Source organism: Copadichromis virginalis, linkage group LG7 (assembly GCF_057382275.1).
Source record: "Copadichromis virginalis isolate Kocher_CV1m ecotype Utaka linkage group LG7, C_Virginalis_male_GT1.1, whole genome shotgun sequence".
Classification (NCBI taxonomy): Eukaryota; Metazoa; Chordata; class Actinopteri; order Cichliformes; family Cichlidae; genus Copadichromis; species Copadichromis virginalis.
Genome location: NC_140624.1, coordinates 58484922 through 58508248, shown reverse-complemented (window position 1 = coordinate 58508248; position 23327 = coordinate 58484922). Strand labels below are relative to the sequence as shown.

At 41.6% G+C, this 23327-nt stretch overlaps 1 long non-coding RNA gene across 2 annotated transcripts; it reads left to right on the top strand.

Annotated features, from left to right (window-relative positions):
• The first annotated feature begins 14774 nt into the window (after positions 1-14774).
• Positions 14775-23032, top strand: LOC146706322 (uncharacterized). 2 transcript variants are annotated; one of them, XR_014921499.1, is made up of 3 exons: positions 14778-15548; positions 17416-17553; positions 22991-23032. It is a non-coding gene; the product is annotated as an uncharacterized LOC146706322 (long non-coding RNA). The 2 variants fall into 2 exon arrangements; XR_014921498.1 differs by lacking the exon at positions 22991-23032 and having other exon boundaries at positions 14775-15548; positions 17416-18064.
• Positions 23033-23327: the final 295 nt, after the last annotated feature.

The window sequence follows — 23327 nt, the reverse complement described above, 5'->3', positions numbered from 1 at the left end:
TTGAAAGGTTGTTGGAGGATTTTTACTGTAAGAAATATCTGGGTGTGCAACTGCTTTTATTTAAAAAAAAGTTGAATTTTATTTAGTCACATTGGAAAGGGAAGATTGGAGGATCGGGACAATAATGTGGCCAGATTTACTGTTTCCTTAATCAGAACAATAATTTTGATCTGAACTAGAAATTTTGAAATGGGTTATTTTCTTTCTTCTCTACTGATCACTGTATTAAAGGTTGAGTTACTTGTCAGTCTACATTTATGTTAAAGGTAATTTTAAAAAATGCAGTTTATTCGTAATTTTGTAGAAAAAGGCTCCGCACCTATGAAAAAAAGAAAATGGGTATCCACACCCCCAAAATTCCTGTAGATCAGAGTAGCTAAGCCCTGGTTAACTGCAATTATATAACAGAAGATGAAAAATATTGGAATGATTGAAAGAAACAAAGATTGCTTTAGGGTTTGAAGATTTGACTTTCTTATTGAAATAGACGAAAACTAATCCATGTGTGACACTGAGAAAAAAACTGAAAGCTTAAAAGATCTGGAGGTCTGACTACTGTTATTCAAATGTGCAAAATTGTTTTAATGACATTAGAAAGAAAAATGGGATGTTTAAAAAGGTAATATATAAAGATGATTTTTATATTACTTGAAAAAATGATGTTGTTTAGCGCTTTTGTACTTAGAAAAATGCTGGGTCACTAGTAAGCTGAGATTTAATGTGATAAACTGAGGAAAGGTAATATAATCTACACACTCGCTATTATTGTTGCAATCCATACACCACTTAATATTTAATCAATCGTCATTCATAATTGGTGATCTATGCAAGTTTTAAGGAATAATATTTGAATTGAGGTTGAATGATGCTCTGCCTCTGTGGTCAAGTACAGACATAGGCCTTAAGCAACCATGAGCCACTGATAAGTGTGGCAGATTAGGAAACATGCATACAGTTCATTAGTTAGACTCCTATGAACCACAAATAGGAGAAAATGAGCACGCAATAAAGTGGACTTGTTAGGGAGAGATTGCCATCAGAGTTAAAACACTCCAACGCAATTTTGATGACAGAAACAGCTAAAAAATGAGCGTTTTGTTTACACTGATGACAAAATCCTGATCAGATACAGACAGACACATGCATACAACACACACTACTGCTCAAAAGTTTGTGGTCAGATTCAAACATTCTTGTCTTAATTTTAAAATTATATTTGCTATAACATAAAATTAGGCAAAGTTTATCAGAAATGTTTTCACAGATGTGTGTTTAATGAATCATTTATGTTAAATCACCCATGATGCATTAGGAAATGTCTACACACTTATACATGGGCCCATTTTTAGTAGCCATCACTCCTGTGTGGACCGATCACATGGTTATAAACCAGGTGAAAATTGACTTCAAACCTTTGAGCTGTAGTATAGCTTGATTGCAATGATAGTGTATAGTTATCTATTACAGAAGAATATATAGAAGTCTGAGGACAGGGAGACACTGTAAAAAAGTTATGAGCTGTCTTGCTGCAGAGAAAGTGGAGTCTGTCATCCTTGAAAAGCTCCCAAGATAGGCAGCTGGCAGGTTGAATGATGCTCTGCCTCTGTGGTCAAGTACAGACATAGGCCTTAAGCAACCATGAGCCACTGATAAGTGTGACAGATTAGGAAACATGCATACAGTTCATTAGTTAGACTCCTATGAACCACTAATAGGAGAAAATGAGCACGCAATAAAGTGGACTTGTTAGGGAGAGATTGCCATCAGAGTTAAAACACTCCAACTCAATTTTGATGACAGAAACAGCTAAAAAATGAGCATTTTGTTGACACTGATGACAAAATCCTGATCAGATACAGACAGACACATGCATACAACACACACTACTGCTCAAAGGTTTGTGGTCAGATTCAAACTGTCGTCTTTTTAATTAATAATTTACATTTACTTTTAACATAATATTACATGAAAATGATCAGAAATGTTTTCACAGATGTGTGTTTAATGAATCATTTATGTTAAATCACCCATGATGCATTAGGAAATGTCTACACACATATACATGGGCCCATTTTTAGTAACCATCACTGCTGTGTGGACAGATCACATGGTTATAAACCAGGTGAAAATTGACTTCAAACCTTTGAGCTGTAGTGTAGATTGCAATGATAGTGTATAGTTATCTATTACAGAAGAATATATAGAAGTCTGAGGACAGGGAGACACTGTAAAAAAGTTATGAGCTGTCTTGCTGCAGAGAAAGTGGAGTCTGTCATCCTTGAAAAGCTCCCAAGATAGGCAGCTGGCAGGTTGAATGATGCTCTGCCTCTGTGGTCAAGTACAGACATAGGCCTTAAGCAACCATGAGCCACTGATAAGTGTGAGAAATTAGTGCACTTAATGCAGCGGTCCCCAACCCCCGGGCCTCGGAAAGGTGCCGGTCCGTGAGTCGTTTGGTACCGGGCCGCGAGAGTTGAGGCTCAGGTGTGAAATGTATGGTTTTCAGGGTTTTTATCGGTATTCAGCGTTATTTTGTTATCGTTTTTATCGTTAACTCGGTGTCCCTGGGTCTGTTCAAGTGTGTCATAAATAAATCTTCTTTTTTTCGGTACCGGTACTAGTTTTATTTTGTTGTATTTATCCGCGACACCTTAAAGGCCGGTCCGTGAAAATATTGTCGGGCATAAACCGGTCCGTGGCGCAAAAAAGGTTGAGGACCACTGACTTAATGCATGTTTCCTAATTATATACGTATGAGCAACTAATAGGAGAAAATGAGCACGCAATAAAGTGGACTTGTTAGGGAGAGATTACCATCAGAGTTAAAACACTCCAACTCAATTTTGATGATAGAACCAGCTAAAAAATGAGCGTTTTGTTGACACTGATGACAAAATCCTGATCAGATACAGACAGACACATGCATACAACACACACTACTGCTCAAAAGTTTGTGGTCAGATTCAAACATTCTTGTCTTAATTTTAAAATTATATTTGTTATAACATAAAATTAGGCAAAGTTTATCAGAAATGTTTTCACAGATGTGTGTTTAATGAATCATTTATGTTAAATCACCCATGATGCATTAGGAAATGTCTACACACATATACATGGGCCCATTTTTAGTAACCATCACTGCTGTGTGGACAGATCACATGGTTATAAACCAGGTGAAAATTGACTTCAAACCTTTGAGCTGTAGTGTAGATTGCAATGATAGTGTATAGTTATCTATTACAGAAGAATATATAGAAGTCTGAGGACAGGGAGACACTGTAAAAAAGTTATGAGCTGTCTTGCTGCAGAGAAAGTGGAGTCTGTCATCCTTGAAAAGCTCCCAAGATAGGCAGCTGGCAGGTTGAATGATGCTCTGCCTCTGTGGTCAAGTACAGACATAGGCCTTAAGCAACCATGAGCCACTGATAAGTGTGAGAAATTAGTGCACTTAATGCAGCGGTCCCCAACCCCCGGGCCTCGGAAAGGTGCCGGTCCGCGAGAGTTGAGGCTCAGTTGTGAAATGTATGGTTTTCAGGGTTTTTATCGGTATTCAGAGTTATTTTGTTATCGTTTTTATCGTTAACTCGGTGTCCCTGGGTCTTTTCAAGTGTGTCATAAATAAATCTTCTTTTTTTCCGGTACCGGTACTAGTTTTATTTTGTTGTATTTATCCGCGACACCTTAAAGGCCGGTCCATGAAAATATTGTCGGGCATAAACCGGTCCGTGGCGCAAAAAAGGTTGAGGACCACTGACTTAATGCATGTTTCCTAATTATATACGTATGAGCCACTAATAGGAGAAAATGAGCACGCAATAAAGTGGACTTGTTAGGGAGAGATTGCCACCAGAGTTAAAACACTCCAACTCAATTTTGATGATAGAACCAGCTAAAAAAATGAGCGTTTTGTTGACACTGATGACAAAATCCTGATCAGATACAGACAGACACATGCATACAACACACACTACTGCTCAAAGGTTTGTGGTCAGATTCAAACTGTCGTCTTTTTAATTAATAATTTACATTTACTTTTAACATAATATTACATGAAAATGATCAGAAATGTTTTCACAGATGTGTGTTTAATGAATCATTTATGTTAAATCACCCATGATGCATTAGGAAATGTCTACACACATATACATGGGCCCATTTTTAGTAACCATCACTGCTGTGTGGACAGATCACATGGTTATAAACCAGGTGAAAACTGACTTCAAACCTTTGAGCTGTAGTGTAGATTGCAATGATAGTGTATAGTTATCTATTACAGAAGAACATATAGAAGTATGAGGACATGGAGACACTGTAAAAAAGTTATGAGCTGTCTTGCTGCAGAGAAAGTGGAGTCTGTCATCCTTGAAAAGCTCCCAAGATAGGCAGCTGGCAGGTTGAATGATGCTCTGCCTCTGTGGTCAAGTACAGACATAGGCCTTAAGCAACCATGAGCCACTGATAAGTGTGAGAAATTAGTGCACTTAATGCAGCGGTCCCCAACCCCCGGGCCTCGGATCGGTGCCGGTCCGTGAGTCGTTTGGTGCCGGGCCGCGAGAGTTGAGGCTCAGGTGTGAAATGTATGGTTTTCAGGGTTTTTATCGGTATTCAGAGTTATTTTGTTATCGTTTTTATCGTTAACTCGGTGTCCCTGGGTCTTTTCAAGTGTGTCATAAATAAATCTTCTTTTTTTTGGTACCGGTACTAGTTTTATTTTGTTGTATTTATCCACGACACCTTAAAGGCCGGTCTGTGAAAATATTTTTGGGCATAAACCGGTCCGTGGCGCAAAAAAGGTTGAGGACTACTGACTTAATGCATGTTTCCTAATTATATACGTATGAGCCACTAATAGGAGAAAATGAGCATGCAATAAATTCGACTTGTTAGGGAGAGATTGCCACCAGAGTTAAAACACTCCAACTCAATTTTGATGACAGAAACACCTAAAAAATGAGCGTTTTATTGACACTGATGACAAAATCCTGATCAGATACAGACAGACACATGCATACAACACACACTACTGCTCAAAAGTTTGTGGTCAGATTCAAACATTCTTGTCTTAATTTTAAAATTATATTTGCTATAACATAAAATTAGGCAAAGTTTATCAGAAATGTTTTCACAGATGTGTGTTTAATGAATCATTTATGTTAAATCACCCATGATGCATTAGGAAATGTCTACACACTTATACATGGGCCCATTTTTAGTAACCATCACTCCTGTGTGGACAGATCACATGGTTATAAACCAGCTGAAAACTGACTTCAAACCTTTGAGCTGTAGTATAGATTGCAATGATAGTGTATAGTTATCTATTACAGAAGAATATATAGAAGTATGAGGACAGGGAGACACTGTAAAAAAGTTATGAGCTGTCTTGCTGCAGAGAAAGTGGAGTCTGTCATCCTTGAAAAGCTCCCAAGATAGGCAGCTGGCAGGTTGAATGATGCTCTGCCTCTGTGGTCAAGTACAGACATAGGCCTTAAGCAACTATGAGCCACTGATAAGTGTGACAGATTAGGAAACATGCATACAGTTCATTAGTTAGACTCCCATGAACCACTAATAGGAGAAAATGAGCACGCAATAAAGTGGACTTGTTAGGGAGAGATTGCCATCAGTGTTAAAACACTCCAACTCAATTTTTGATGATAGAAACAGCTAAAAAATGAGCGTTTTGTTGACACTGATGACAAAATCCTGATCAGATACAGACAGACACATGCATACAACACACACTACTGCTCAAAAGTTTGTGGTCAGATTCAAACTGTCGTCTTTTTAATTAATAATTTACATTTACTTTTAACATAATATTACATGAAAATGATCAGAAATGTTTTCACAGATGTGTGTTAAATGAATCATTTATGTTAAATCACCCATGATGCATTAGGAAATGTCTACACACTTATACATGGGCCCATTTTTAGTAACCATCACTCCTGTGTGGACAGATCACATGGTTATAAACCAGGTGAAAATTGACTTCAAACCTTTGAGCTGTAGTGTAGATTGCAATGATAGTGTATAGTTATCTATTACAGAAGAATATATAGAAGTCTGAGGACAGGGAGACACTGTAAAAAAGTTATGAGCTGTCTTGCTGCAGAGAAAGTGGAGTCTGTCATCCTTGAAAAGCTCCCAAGATAGGCAGCTGGCAGGTTGAATGATGCTCTGCCTCTGTGGTCAAGTACAGACATAGGCCTTAAGCAACCATGAGCCACTGATAAGTGTGAGAAATTAGTGCACTTAATGCAGCGGTCCCCAACCCCCGGGCCTCGGATCGGTGCCGGTCCGTGAGTCGTTTGGTGCCGGGCCGCGAGAGTTGAGGCTCAGGTGTGAAATGTATGGTTTTCAGGGTTTTTATCGGTTTTCAGCGTTATTTTGTTATCGTTTTTATCGTTAACTCGGTGTCCCTGGGTCTTTTCAAGTGTGTTATGAATAAATCTTCTTTTTTTCGGTACCGGTACTAGTTTTATTTTGTTGTATTTATCCGCGACACCTTAAAGGCCGGTCCGTGAAAATATTTTTGGGCATAAACCGGTCCGTGGCGCAAAAAAGGTTGAGGACTACTGACTTAATGCATGTTTCCTAATTATATACGTATGAGCCACTAATAGGAGAAAATGAGCACGCAATAAAGTGGACTTGTTAGGGAGAGATTGCCACCAGAGTTAAAACACTCCAACTCAATTTTGATGACAGAAACAGCTAAAAAATGAGCGTTTTGTTGAAACTGATGACAAAATCCTGATCAGATACAGACAGACACATGCATACAACACACACTACTGCTCAAAAGTTTGTGGTCAGATTCAAACATTCTTGTTTTAATTTTAAAATTATATTTGATATAACATAAAATTAGGCAAAGTTTATCAGAAATGTTTTCACAGATGTGTGTTTAATGAATCATTTATGTTAAATCACCCATGATGCATTAGGAAATGTCTACACACTTATACATGGGCCCATTTTTAGTAACCATCACTCCTGTGTGGACAGATCACATGGTTATAAACCAGGTGAAAACTGACTTCAAACGTTTGAGCTGTAGTGTAGATTGCAATGATAGTGTATAGTTATCTATTACAGAAGAACATATACAAGTCTGAGGACAGGGAGACACTGTAAAAAAGTTATGAGCTGTCTTGCTGCAGAGAAAGTGGAGTCTGTCATCCTTGAAAAGCTCCCAAGATGGCAGCTGGCAGGTTGAATGATGCTCTGCCTCTGTGGTCAAGTACAGACATAGGCCTTAAGCAACCATGAGCCACTGATAAGTGTGACAGATTAGGAAACATGCATACAGTTCATTAGTTAGACTCCTATGAACCACTAATAGGAGAAAATGAGCACGCAATAAAGTGGACTTGTTAGGGAGAGATTGCCATCAGTGTTAAAACACTCCAACTCAATTTTTGATGACAGAAACAGCTAAAAAATGAGCGTTTTGTTGACACTGATGACAAAATCCTGATCAGATACAGACAGACACATGCATACAACACACACTACTGCTCAAAGGTTTGTGGTCAGATTCAAACTGTCGTCTTTTTAATTAATAATTTACATTTACTTTTAACATAATATTACATGAAAATGATCAGAAATGTTTTCACAGATGTGTGTTTAATGAATCATTTATGTTAAATCACCCATGATGCATTAGGAAATGTCTACACACATATACATGGGCCCATTTTTAGTAACCATCACTGCTGTGTGGACAGATCACATGGTTATAAACCAGGTGAAAACTGACTTCAAACTTTTGAGCTGTAGTGTAGATTGCAATGATAGTGTATAGTTATCTATTACAGAAGAACATATAGAAGTCTGAGGACAGGGAGACACTGTAAAAAAGTTATGAGCTGTCTTGCTGCAGAGAAAGTGGAGTCTGTCATCCTTGAAAAGCTCCCAAGATAGGCAGCTGGCAGGTTGAATGATGCTCTGCCTCTGTGGTCAAGTACAGACATAGGCCTTAAGCAACCATGAGCCACTGATAAGTGTGAGAAATTAGTGCACTTAATGCAGCGGTCCCCAACCCCCGGGCCTCGGAAAGGTGCCGGTCCGCGAGAGTTGAGGCTCAGGTGTGAAATGTATGGTTTTCAGGGTTTTTATCGGTATTCAGAGTTATTTTGTTATCGTTTTTATCGTTAACTCGGTGTCCCTGGGTCTTTTCAAGTGTGTCATAAATAAATCTTCTTTTTTTCCGGTACCGGTACTAGTTTTATTTTGTTGTATTTATCCGCGACACCTTAAAGGCCGGTCCGTGAAAATATTGTCGGGCATAAACCGGTCCGTGGCGCAAAAAAGGTTGAGGACCACTGACTTAATGCATGTTTCCTAATTATATACGTATGAGCAACTAATAGGAGAAAATGAGCACGCAATAAAGTGGACTTGTTAGGGAGAGATTGACACCAGAGTTAAAACACTCCAACTCAATTTTGATGATAGAACCAGCTAAAAAATGAGCGTTTTGTTGACACTGATGACAAAATCCTGATCAGATACAGACAGACACATGCATACAACACACACTACTGCTCAAAAGTTTGTGGTCAGATTCAAACATTCTTGTTTTAATTTTAAAATTATATTTGCTATAACATAAAATTAGGCAAAGTTTATCAGAAATGTTTTCACAGATGTGTGTTTAATGAATCATTTATGTTAAATCACCCATGATGCATTAGGAAATGTCTACACACTTATACATGGGCTCATTTTTAGAAACAATCACTGCTGTGTGGACCGATCACATGGTTATAAACCAGGTGAAATTTGACTTCAAACTTTTGAGCTGTAGTGTAGATTGCAATGATAGTGTATAGTTATCTATTACAGAAGAACATATACAAGTCTGAGGACAGGGAGACACTGTAAAAAAGTTATGAGCTGTCTTGCTGCAGAGAAAGTGGAGTCTGTCATCCTTGAAAAGCTCCCAAGATGGCAGCTGGCAGGTTGAATGATGCTCTGCCTCTGTGGTCAAGTACAGACATAGGCCTTAAGCAACCATGAGCCACTGATAAGTGTGACAGATTAGGAAACATGCATACAGTTCATTAGTTAGACTCCTATGAACCACTAATAGGAGAAAATGAGCACGCAATAAAGTGGACTTGTTAGGGAGAGATTGCCATCAGTGTTAAAACACTCCAACTCAATTTTTGATGACAGAAACAGCTAAAAAATGAGCGTTTTGTTGACACTGATGACAAAATCCTGATCAGATACAGACAGACACATGCATACAACACACACTACTGCTCAAAAGTTTGTGGTCAGATTCAAACTGTCGTCTTTTTAATTAATAATTTACATTTACTTTTAACATAATATTACATGAAAATGATCAGAAATGTTTTCACAGATGTGTGTTTAATGAATCATTGAAGTTAAATCACCCATGATGCATTAGGAAATGTCAACACACTTATACGTGCGCCAAATTTTAGAAACAATCCCTCCTGTGTGGACAGATCACATGGTTATAAACCAGGTGAAAACTGACTTCAAACGTTTGAGCTGTAGTGTAGATTGCAATGATAGCGTATAGTTATCTATTACAGAAGAACATATAGAAGTATGAGGACATGGAGACACTGTAAAAAAGTTATGAGCTGTCTTGCTGCAGAGAAAGTGGAGTCTGTCATCCTTGAAAAGCTCCCAAGATAGGCAGCTGGCAGGTTGAATGATGCTCTGCCTCTGTGGTCAAGTACAGACATAGGCCTTAAGCAACCATGAGCCACTGATAAGTGTGAGAAATTAGTGCACTTAATGCAGCGGTCCCCAACCCCCGGGCCTCGGATCGGTGCCGGTCCGTGAGTCGTTTGGTGCCGGGCCGCGAGAGTTGAGGCTCAGGTGTGAAATGTATGGTTTTCAGGGTTTTTATCGGTATTCAGAGTTATTTTGTTATCGTTTTTATCGTTAACTCGGTGTCCCTAGGTCTTTTCAAATGTGTTATGAATAAATCTTCTTTTTTTCGGTACCGGTACTAGTTTTATTTTGTTGTATTTATCCGCGACACCTTAAAGGCCGGTCCTTTAAAATATTGTCGGGCATAAACCGGTCCGTGGCGCAAAAAAGGTTGAGGACTACTGACTTAATGCATGTTTCCTAATTATATACGTATGAGCCACTAATAGGAGAAAATGAGCACGCAATAAAGTGGACTTGTTAGGGAGAGATTGCCATCAGAGTTAAAACACTCCAACTCAATTTTGATGATAGAAACAGCTAAAAAAATGAGCGTTTTGTTGACACTGATGACAAAATCCTGATCAGATACAGACAGACACATGCATACAACACACACTACTGCTCAAAAGTTTGTGGTCAGATTCAAACATTCTTGTTTTAATTTTAAAATTATATTTGCTATAACATAAAATTAGGCAAAGTTTATCAGAAATGTTTTCACAGATGTGTGTTTAATGAATCATTTATGTTAAATCACCCATGATGCATTAGGAAATGTCTACACACTTATACATGGGCTCATTTTTAGAAACAATCACTGCTGTGTGGACAGATCACATGGTTATAAACCAGGTGAAAATTGACTTCAAACTTTTGAGCTGTAGTATAGCTTGATTGCAATGATAGTGTATAGTTATCTATTACAGAAGAACATATAGAAGTCTGAGGACAGGGAGACACTGTAAAAAAGCTATGAGCTGTCTTGCTGCAGAGAAAGTGGAGTCTGTCATCCTTGAAAAGCTCCCAAGATAGGCAGCTGGCAGGTTGAATGATGCTCTGCCTCTGTGGTCAAGTACAGACATAGGCCTTAAGCAACCATGAGCCACTGATAAGTGTGACAGATTAGGAAACATGCATACAGTTCATTAGTTAGACTCCTATGAACCACTAATAGGAGAAAATGAGCACGCAATAAAGTGGACTTGTTAGGGAGAGATTGCCATCAGAGTTAAAACACTCCAACTCAATTTTTGATGACAGACACAGCTAAAAAATGAGCGTTTTGTTGACACTGATGACAAAATCCTGATCAGATACAGACAGACACATGCATACAACACACACTACTGCTCAAAAGTTTGTGGTCAGATTCAAACTGTCGTCTTTTTAATTAATAATTTACATTTACTTTTAACATAATATTACATGAAAATGATCAGAAATGTTTTCACAGATGTGTGTTTAATGAATCATTTATGTTAAATCACCCATGATGCATTAGGAAATGTCTACACACTTATACATGGGCCCATTTTTAGTAACCATCACTGCTGTGTGGACAGATCACATGGTTATAAACCAGGTGAAAATTGACTTCAAACCTTTGAGCTGTAGTGTAGATTGCAATGATAGTGTATAGTTATCTATTACAGAAGAATATATAGAAGTCTGAGGACAGGGAGACACTGTAAAAAAGTTATGAGCTGTCTTGCTGCAGAGAAAGTGGAGTCTGTCATCCTTGAAAAGCTCCCAAGATAGGCAGCTGGCAGGTTGAATGATGCTCTGCCTCTGTGGTCAAGTACAGACATAGGCCTTAAGCAACCATGAGCCACTGATAAGTGTGAGAAATTAGTGCACTTAATGCAGCGGTCCCCAACCCCCGGGCCTCGGAAAGGTGCCGGTCTGCGAGAGTTGAGGCTCAGTTGTGAAATGTATGGTTTTCACGGTTTTTATCGGTATTCAGCGTTATTTTGTTATCGTTTTTATCGTTAACTCGGTGTCCCTGGGTCTTTTCAAGTGTGTCATAAATAAATCTTCTTTTTTTCCGGTACCGGTACTAGTTTTATTTTGTTGTATTTATCCGCGACACCTTAAAGGCCGGTCCATGAAAATATTGTCGGGCATAAACCGGTCCGTGGCGCAAAAAAGGTTGAGGACCACTGACTTAATGCATGTTTCCTAATTATATACGTATGGGCCACTAAAAGGAGAAAATGAGCACGCAATAAAGTGGACTTGTTAGGGAGAGATTGCCATCAGAGTTAAAACACTCCAACTCAATTTTGATGATAGAAACAGCTAAAAAATGAGCGTCTTGTTGAAACTGATGACAAAATCCTGATCAGATACAGACAGACACATGCATACAACACACACTACTGCTCAAAAGTTTGTGGTCAGAATCAAACATTCTTGTTTTAATTTTAAAATTATATTTGCTATAACATAAAATTAGGCAAAGTTTATCAGAAATGTTTTCACAGATGTGTGTTTAATGAATCATTTATGTTAAATCACCCATGATGCATTAGGAAATGTCTACACACTTATACATGGGCCCATTTTTAGTAGCCATCACTGCTGTGTGGACAGATCACATGGTTATAAACCAGGTGAAAATTGACTTCAAACGTTTGAGCTGTAGTGTAGATTGCAATGATAGTGTATAGTTATCTATTACAGAAGAATATATAGAAGTCTGAGGACAGGGAGACACTGTAAAAAAGTTATGAGCTGTCTTGCTGCAGAGAAAGTGGAGTCTGTCATCCTTGAAAAGCTCCCAAGATAGGCAGCTGGCAGGTTGAATGATGCTCTGCCTCTGTGGTCAAGTACAGACATAGGCCTTAAGCAACCATGAGCCACTGATAAGTGTGAGAAATTAGTGCACTTAATGCAGCGGTCCCCAACCCCCGGGCCTCGGAAAGGTGCCGGTCCGCGAGAGTTGAGGCTCAGTTGTGAAATGTATGGTTTTCAGGGTTTTTATCGGTTTTCAGCGTTATTTTGTTATCGTTTTTATCGTTAACTCGGTGTCCCTGGGTCTTTTCAAGTGTGTCATAAATAAATCTTCTTTTTTTCCGGTACCGGTACTAGTTTTATTTTGTTGTATTTATCCGCGACACCTTAAAGGCCGGTCCGTGAAAATATTGTTGGGCATAAACCGGTCCGTGGCGCAAAAAAGGTTGAGGACCACTGACTTAATGCATGTTTCCTAATTATATACGTATGAGCAACTAATAGGAGAAAATGAGCACGCAATAAAGTGGACTTGTTAGGGAGAGATTGCCATCAGAGTTAAAACACTCCAACTCAATTTTGATGATAGAAACAGCTAAAAAATGAGCGTCTTGTTGAAACTGATGACAAAATCCTGATCAGATACAGACAGACACATGCATACAACACACACTACTGCTCAAAAGTTTGTGGTCAGATTCAAACATTCTTGTCTTAATTTTAAAATTATATTTGCTATAACATAAAATTAGGCAAAGTTTATCAGAAATGTTTTCACAGATGTGTGTTTAATGAATCATTTATGTTAAATCACCCATGATGCATTAGGAAATGTCTACACACTTATACATGGGCCCATTTTTAGTAACCATCACTCCTGTGTGGACAGATCACATGGTTATAAACCAGGTGAAAATTGACTTCAAACGTTTGAGCTGTAGTGTAGATTGCAATGATAGTGTATAGTTATCTATTACAGAAGAATATATAGAAGTCTGAGGACAGGGAGACACTGTAAAAAAGTTATGAGCTGTCTTGCTGCAGAGAAAGTGGAGTCTGTCATCCTTGAAAAGCTCCCAAGATAGGCAGCTGGCAGGTTGAATGATGCTCTGCCTCTGTGGTCAAGTACAGACATAGGCCTTAAGCAACCATGAGCCACTGATAAGTGTGACAGATTAGGAAACATGCATACAGTTCATTAGTTAGACTCCTATGAACCACTAATAGGAGAAAATGAGCACGCAATAAAGTGGACTTGTTAGGGAGAGATTGCCATCAGTGTAAAAACACTCCAACTCAAATTTTGATGACAGAAACAGCTAAAAAATGAGCGTTTTGTTGACACTGATGACAAAATCCTGATCAGATACAGACAGACACATGCATACAACACACACTACTGCTCAAAAGTTTGTGGTCAGATTCAAACTGTCGTCTTTTTAATTAATAATTTACATTTACTTTTAACATAATATTACATGAAAATGATCAGAAATGTTTTCACAGATGTGTGTTTAATGAATCATTTATGTTAAATCACCCATGATGCATTAGGAAATGTCAACACACTTATACGTGCGCCAAATTTTAGAAACAATCACTCCTGTGTGGACAGATCACATGGTTATAAACCAGGTGAAAATTGACTTCAAACGTTTGAGCTGTAGTGTAGATTGCAATGATAGTGTATAGTTATGTATTACAGAAGAATATATAGAAGTATGAGGACAGGGAGACACTGTAAAAAAGTTATGAGCTGTCTTGCTGCAGAGAAAGTGGAGTCTGTCATCCTTGAAAAGCTCCCAAGATAGGCAGCTGGCAGGTTGAATGATGCTCTGCCTCTGTGGTCAAGTACAGACATAGGCCTTAAGCAACCATGAGCCACTGATAAGTGTGAGAAATTAGTGCACTTAATGCAGCGGTCCCCAACCCCCGGGCCTCGGACCGCTGCCGGTCCGTGAGTCGTTTGGTACCGGGCCGCGAGAGTTGAGGCTCAGTTGTGAAATGTATGGTTTTCAGGGTTTTTATCGGTTTTCAGGGTTATTTTGTTATCGTTTTTATTGTTAACTCGGTGTCCCTGGGTCTTTTCAAGTGTGTTATGAATAAATCTTCTTTTTTTCGGTACCGGTACTAGTTTTATTTTGTTGTATTTATCCGCGACACCTTAAAGGCCGGTCTGTGAAAATATTGTCGGGCATAAACCGGTCCGTGGCGCGAAAAAGGTTGAGGACTGCTGACTTAATGCATGTTTCCTAATTATATACGTATGAGCCACTAATAGGAGAAAATGAGCACGCAATAAAGTGGACTTGTTAGGGAGAGATTGCCATCAGAGTTAAAACACTCCAACTCAATTTTGATGATAGAAACAGCTAAAAAATGAGCGTTTTGTTGAAACTGATGACAAAATCCTGATCAGATACAGACAGACACATGCATACAACACACACTACTGCTCAAAAGTTTGTGGTCAGATTCAAACATTCTTGTTTTAATTTTTAAATTATATTTGCTATAACATAAAATTAGGCAAAGTTTATCAGAAATGTTTTCACAGATGTGTGTTTAATGAATCATTTATGTTAAATCACCCATGATGTATTAGGAAATATCTACACACTTATACATGGGCCCATTTGTAGTAACGATCACTGCTGTATGGACTGATCACATGGTTATATACCTGCAACACATCTGACAAGTGCAAACAGAAAATGGAGTGATCCATCACAAACTTCAACAATTTGCTCTTTTTAATCCACACAATGATTTTGGTTTGTGCTGATATCTTTGGAAAAAGATTTCTTCACTGACAAGTTGGGATCTAACATCACAAACTGACATCTGGTGATACGATGTACCAAATAAAAATGGGCCTCAGTAGATGTCATGGTTCCCTTGCTCTCTTTTGCTGGCCTGCTTCTTTCTCTCTCCTCTTTCGGTGTATGCCTGTGTTGTTGTCCGTGTGCTTGTCTTTTTTAGGGGATGCTCCTCCATCTTCCCGTCCCTCAGTCACTTGTGAACAATCAGCTGATTACTCGCCTGTTCCTCGCGAGGTCTTCATGCTGGCTTCTAAACAACCAGATCATTGCAGTACCAAGGTAACGTATTATGCCACAGTCATGTCACATTTTCCATCAGTTCTTGCCTTTGAATTGAATAGAATAGAATAGAATAGAATAGAATAGAATTCAACTTTATTGTCATTGCACATGCACAGGTACAGGGCAACGAAATGCAGTTTGCATCCATCCAGAAGTGCTTTAGTGATATAGATATATTACAATATATATTAGCAATAATATAGATATGTGAGTATATTACAGAAATGGGTCTATTATGGTATGTTATAATGTACACGGTATGAAGTAGGTTGTGAATATTCTATAACTATAAGTATGTACAGGCTGTAGTGAGTACAAGCTATGTACAGGATATGAACAGGATATAAATATGAAAAACTATACAGAATATGAAATAAATAACTTTACAGAATCTGGGATATACAGCTATACAGAAATGGGAACTATGCAAGTTGTAAACAGTTGTAGGATTAAAAATTATCGAATGTACAGAATGATTATTTACACAGAGCTATACAGTAGTGCAGTTAAGATAAGTGAGGGTGTAGATAGTTTCTACAGAGGCTGTATAAAGTGCTAGTGGTTGTGAGTGGTGGTTCAGTCCATGTTATTATTGTGTTTGAGGGTACAGTTGTCCATTGTGGGTGTGTGTATGTTCAGTCCATGAGTTTAACGTGGGTCAGATGTCAGGAGGCAGAGTTCAGGAGTCTGACAGCTGTGGGGAAGAAGCTGTTCCGGTACCTGGTGGTCTTAGTCCGGAGGCTCCTGTGGCGCCTCCCAGAGGGCAGGAGGGTGAAGAGTCCATGTGATGGGTGACTGGGGTCTTTGATGATTTTCCCAGCCCTTTTCAGACACCGCTTCCTGTAGATGTCTTTTATGGCAGGAAGTGGTGCTCCGGCGATGCGCTGGGCAGTTTTCACGACCCTCTGCAACGCCTTCCGGTCCGAGGCAGAGCAGTTCCCGTACCAGACTGTTATACAGTTGGTCAGGATGCTCTCGATGGTGCAGCGATAGAAGTTCACCAGGATGTCTGAGGACAGGTGGTTCTTCCTCAGAGTCCTCAAGAAGAAGAGGCGCTGGTGAGCCTTCTTGACCAGCTTGGAGCAGTTGGTCGTCCAGGTGAGATCCTCGGAGATGTGGACTCCCAGGAACTTGAAGCTGCTCACACGCTCCACAGCCGTCCCCTTAATGTGGATGGGTGGATGTGGGTCAGCATTCCTCCTGTAGTCCACGATGAGCTCCTTGGTCTTCTCGGTGTTAAGCAGCAGGTTGTTTCTGTCGCACCACTCAGCCAGACGATCCACCTCCTCCCTGTAGGCGGCCTCATCGTTGTCACTGATGAGGCCAATCACCGTGGTGTCATCTGCAAACTTAATGATGGTGTTGGAACCATCAGCAGGTCTGCAGTCGTGGGTGAAGAGGGAGTAGAGGAAAGGGCTCATCACACAGCCTTGTGGTACACCGAAGTTCATTGTGATGGTAGATGAGCAGCGGTTATCCAGCCGGACATGTTGGGGGCGGTTGGTCAGGAAGTCCAGTAACCATTTGCAGATGAGGGAACTGATACCCAGGTCTGTCAGTTTCCTGATGAGTTGTGAGGGGTGGATTGTATTGAATGCTGAACTGAAGTCTATAAACAGCATTCTGGCGTAGGTGTTGTTGTTGTCCAGGTGTGAGAGGACAGAGTGCATTGCGATGGAGACTGCATCCTCTGTGCTCCTGTTCCGGCGGTATGCGAATTGGTGGGGGTCCAGGGTGGGGGGGAGACAGGATTTGAAGTGTGCTAGGACCAGTCGCTCTAAGCACTTAGTGATGATGGGGGTGAGTGCTACTGGGCGGTAATCATTGAGGCAAGATGGGTTGCTCACTCTTTGTTTCTGTGCAGACGTTTCAGTGTTACGGATCTCCATGACCTTCTGTGACAGTGTCTGAGTGTGCCTCCAGACAACCTTCCCTACCTCTGCCCCGTCTCCTGGAGCCCACAGTGTTTATCCTGTATTGATAACTATCTGCAAATATACCTGTAAGACTTTACCACAGTGTCTCATCATCATTCTGTTGTTTTCATAACAGTACACTGTAGAAATAATGGACTGTGTAATAGGTATTGAGGTCATAGTGAATGTAGTTTATTAGTGTGTGTCGTAGTATGATTTTGTTGTTGATAGGATTTAAGATTAGAAAATAGAAAATAGTCCTGGGATGGGAACAAAGAACTGGGGTGCAGGGAAGTGGGGCAATTAACCCCAAACACAGGACAGTAGCAAGATTTACTGAGGGTGAGGGGCAGACAATTGCCAATGTACATTACCTTAAAAGGAGATGGGGGTCAGGGTGTCAGCACCCCAGGCCACTTTACCAGTGTTTTTCCATTGTGGGGGATTTACTGTAGAAATTGGAGACCAGAGACTATAACTGTAGCTGTTGTGTGAAACTCTTCAGATCAGCCTTTAGAGTAGGACTGCACAGGATGCAGTGTGCTGATCTCCAGATGCATCTGTAAGGAAAATGGGTAATAAAAGGATTGTGTGAAATTTGGAAACATCTCTGCGTGATCTCTACCGAGACAAAAAGAATCGGAGAGTCTCAACAACACTAAGTAGATATTCCACTAAATCTCATTTGTGATTTATGATAAATGTTACCGTTAATTATTTATATTTCTTTACGCTTCTGATTAATTTAGTAAAACTTCTAAACGATTTTTACTGTTGTCAGAAAATAAGACATTTCTAATTCTCTACAGACTTTTGAGCTGTAGTATAGATTGCAATAATAGTGTATGGTTATTGTTTATAGCAGATGAAATAGCAGTATCAGGACAGATACGAGAGAAACGCTCTCGTATTTTAACATTAAACTCATAACTTTCCTTTTTGATGGTTTGCATTTGGCCTCTCAGGGCCACTGCAGTACAGCCCCCCCCCCCCCCCCCCCCCCCCCCATTTTTTTATTTATTTAACCCAACAACATAGTTGGTTAAATTATACAAAAAAAAAAAAATCATATGTGCCCATAAAAGAGGTCAAAATAACAGAACTCTACTCAAAGTTAGCAACAACCAATACTGATACCTCAAACAAACTGACCTCACTAAAGAAGACAACGGGGGAAACTTAAATAGTGGCTGATCAGCCCACAAAAATCACAAAAAGGGGTAAAGCACACAAAAACCTAACTGAGACCAAAACCAGTTATTTATTATCCTGTAAATTAAACCTTATATTTAAAGAAAGCCCAATGTGGATGCAGTGTTGTGTGTAAGCCTCTACACTGATATTACCACTGTGTGGCTGTAACTGCAGCCATCACATCGCCTGACCACGTTAAGGTGGTAATCTCTCAGGGGGAAAACAGAAAAACAAAACAACAAAAAATAAAATAAAATAATGTTCATCAGATTCTAACAATTCAAAACATGACATTTACCTTAACTGGATGACCTATATAATAAATATATTCGAACCCAACAATAGTACTTCACACTATTGCCAATATTAACAAAACCAAAAAGGGTAAGCCAAGTTATTTAAAAAAAAGACAATTCACAAAGTCTTGAAAAATAGAAATAAAGAATAAAAATCCTCAATCCACTCTATAACAGCAGTCTCCTGCTTCCCTACAGATCAACACGTTCTCACTCCTAACTCGTCATATGTGCGACGCCCATACAGCATGTATCACTTCTCAGTTATTTATTGCACTTCTTGCTCGTCAGTGAGGCACTTTTAGTGCTTTATCTATGTTTGTGTGGGGACTTGTTATAAATCAGTCTTCAACCTTTAATCTCTCTCTGAAAATGACTGGGATTAAATGCAGTGTAATAAACTTTCCTGAACGTGTGTCTTGTCATGATCTCCAGTGCTGCCATTTCATAGGATCTCCTGTCCAGGGCTTCTCAAACGTTGGTTGTTTTTATAACTCCTCTCACCTTCTGCTCTTGTGTCTGCTGTGATAAGCCTTTTATACTCACCCATTTTATTTCCATTTCTGTTTCTCACTATTTTTCTTAACAAGATTAAACCAGAATCAAGGTATGACTCAAGTATGTGAGGAAATTCTACACTAATTGGTACCTGCGGTCTTTCTTATGTTACATACCACACCCCAAAGAAAGGGCACACATAATGCAGACACATTTTCAGTGACCCAAATAACATTCAAACACGCTCCGTATCATAACCTCCTTTTTGTTTGTGTTTATTTTAAGCAGTTGATTTAACATAACGCATTGTCTGGGCTCTGGAACCAGTCTCCTGGAGAGGGGCTGGACTCTGTCTCAGTCTGGAGTTGCCCCTGGTGAGAGGCGGCGGGCTGGGGTGGGTATTCTTATATCCCCTCGGCTTGCTGCCGGTACGTTGGGGTTTTTCCCGGTGGACGAGAGGGTTTGTTCCCTGCGCCTTAGGGTCGGGGAACGGGTCCTGACTGTCATCTGCGCTTATGCGCCGAGTGGCAGTTCGGAGTACCCAGCCTTCTTAGAGTCCCTGGGGGGGGTGCTGGAAGGTGCTCCACCTGGAGACTCTGTTGTCCTGCTGGGAGACTTCAATGCTCACGTGGGTAACGACAGCGAGACCTGGAGGGGCGTGATTGGGAGGAACGGCCTCCCTGATCTGAACCCGAGCGGTGCTTTGTTATTGGACTTCTGTGCTAATCACAGTTTGGCCATAACGAACACCCTGTTCGAACATAAGAGTGTCCATAAGTGCACGTGGCACCAGGATGCTCTAGGCCGTAGGTCGATGATCGATTTTGTAATCGTATCACCAGACCTGCGACCATATGTTCTGGACACTCGGGTAAAGAGAGGGGCTGAGCTGTCAACTGATCACCACCTGGTGGTGAGTTGGATCAGGTGGCGGGGGAGGACGCTGGACAGACCTGGTGCACCTAAACGCGTAGTGAGGGTGTGCTGGGAACGTCTAGCAGAGGCCCCAGTCCGCGAGATCTTCAACGCACACCTCCGGCAGAGCTTCAACAGCATTCCGAGGGAGACTGGGGACATTGAGTCCGAATGGACCATGTTCAGCGTCTCCATTGCCGAAGCTGCTGCATTGAGCTGCGGCCGCAAGGTGGTTGGTGCCTGCCGTGGTGGTAATCCCCGAACCAAATGGTGGACACCAGAGGTGAAGGGAGCCACCAGGCTGAAGAAGGAGGCCTATCGGGCTTGGTTAGCCTGTGGGACTCCGGAGGCAGCCGACAGGTATCGACAGGCCAAGCGGAATGCGGCTCGGGCAGTGGCTGAAGCAAAAACTCGGGTGTGGGAGGAGTTCGGAGAGGCCATGGAAAAAGACTTTCGGACTGCCTCGAAGAGATTCTGGCAAACCGTCAGGCGTCTCAGGAGGGGAAAGCGGTGCTCTACCTGCACTGTGTATAGTGCTGGCGGAGCGCTGTTGACGTCGACTGAGAAAATTGTCGGGCGGTGGAAGGAATACTTCGAGGACCTCCTTAATCCCACTGACACGTCTTCCGGGGAGGAAGCAGAGTCTGGGGATGAGGGGTGTGACCCACCGATTTCCGGGGGCGAGGTCACTGAGGCAGTTAAACAACTCCTTGGTGGCAGAGCCCCTGGTGTCGATGAGGTCCGCCCCGAGTTCCTGAAGGCTCTGGACGTTGTAGGGCTGTCTTGGTTGACACGTCTCTGCAATGTTGCGTGGAGATCAGGGGCAGTACCTGTGGACTGGCAGACCGGGGTGGTGGTCCCCATCTTCAAGAAGGGGGACCGGAGGGTGTGTTCCAACTACAGGGGGATCACACTCCTCAGCCTCCCCGGGAAAGTCTATGCCAGGGTGCTGGAGAGGAGGGTTCGTCCGCTAGTCGAACCTCGGATACAGGAGGAACAATGCGGTTTTCGTCCTGGTCGCGGAACACTGGACCAGCTCTTTGTCCTCTCGAGGATACTTGAGGGTGCATGGGAGTTTGCCCAACCAGTCTACATGTGTTTTGTGGACCTGGAGAAGGCATTCGACCGTGTCCCTCGGGGCGTCCTGTGGGAGGTGTTGCGCGAGTATGGGGTGTCTGGCCCATTGCTACGGGCCATTCAATCCCTATACAACCGTTGCAAGAGCTTGGTTCGCATTGCCGGCAATAAGTCGGACTCGTTCCCGGTGGGTGATGGGCTCCGCCAGGGCTGCCCTTTGTCTCCGGTTCTGTTCATAATTTTTATGGACAGGATTTCTAGGCGCAGCCAAGTGGCGGAGGGCTTTCGCTTTGGTGGCCTCAGAATCTCATCTCTGATTTTTGCGGATGATGTGGTTCTGTTGGCTTCATCGGGTGAGGGCCTCCAGCTCGCACTGGAGCGGTTCGCAGCCGAGTGTAACGCAGCGGGAATGAGGATCAGCACCTCCAAATCTGAGGCCATGGTTCTCAGCCGGAAAAGGGTGGAGTGCCCACTCCGGGTCGGGGATGAGTTCCTGCCCCAAGTGGAGGAGTTCAAGTATCTCGGGGTCTTGTTCGCGAGTGATGGGAGAAGGGAGCCGGAGATCGACAGACGGATTGGGGCTGCGGCTGCAGTAATGCGGACGCTGCACCGGTCAGTCGTGGTGAAGAGGGAGCTGAGTGTAAAAGCGAAGCTCTCAATTTACCGGTCGATCTACGTCCCTACCCTCACCTATGGCCACGAGCTGTGGGTAGTGACCGAAAGAACGAGATCGCGGATACAAGCGGCGGAAATGAGCTTCCTCCGAAGGGTGGCTGGCCTCTCCCTTAGAGATAGGGTGAGAAGTTCGGCCATCCGGGAGGGGCTTAGAGTAGAGCAGCTGCTGCTCCACATCGAAAGGAGCCAGCTGAGGTGGTTCGGGCATCTGGCAAGGATGCCCCCTGGGCGCCTCCTGGGCGAGGTGTTCCAGGCATGTCCCACCGGGAGGAGGCCCCGGGGCAGACCCAGGACACGCTGGAGAGATTATATCTCTCGGCTGGCCTGGGAACGCCTTGGTATTCCCCCGGACAAGCTGGAGGAGGTGGCTGGGGAGAGGGAGGTCTGGACCTCTTTGCTTAGGCTGCTACCCCCGCGACCCGACCTCGGATAAGCGGATGAAGATGGATGGATGGATGGATGATTTAACATAAGGATTAAAATAGAAAGAACAATCCTTGAAATAACACATGTGTGAAATACATAATAAAAAACATAAAATAAATAAATATGTCAAACCTCCTGAGATCCAGCCTCACAATCACTTGTTCTATGACGACTAAAGGAAGTTTATTTACTTCACAGACCCAGTGACGCCCATTCAGTTTCATTATCCAGGAAATAACAGCTGATGCTCACTTCTGTTTAAGACACAGTCCAATCTTAGGTTTCTCATCCTGAGTGGAACAATGGGTCTATGTGAGTACAGCTGCCTTTTTCAGATCATCTCTACATTATATGAGTTGATGATTCTAGCATTACAGAAAATGTCTTAATATTTCCAGACTCAGCTGTGGTGAGATCTTTAGTTTTCTTTCTTGTGTTTCAGTGACAGCCTTAGCCATCACAGCCGGGCATTTAACAAACCTATTTGCTTATTTATGTATTTTTATTTTATCTCTAAAACTCATAGGTAAATACATATCAATACATGTATTCATTGTGAAGCATCCTGATGATCAGTAACCAAGTGTTTCTTCCTGAAACAATTACATGTAACTGTGCTGCAGTCAGGATAATACGATGTAGTATGAGGGCAAAGTTAAGAAAGGTATTATCGATCATTTTGAGAATAAAGTCAAAATGTGGAGATTACAGCTGTCTCAAGGCAAGCTGCCATGGTTGCTACTGTATATCATCTGAGTTGGTGAAATCGTACTTCAGAA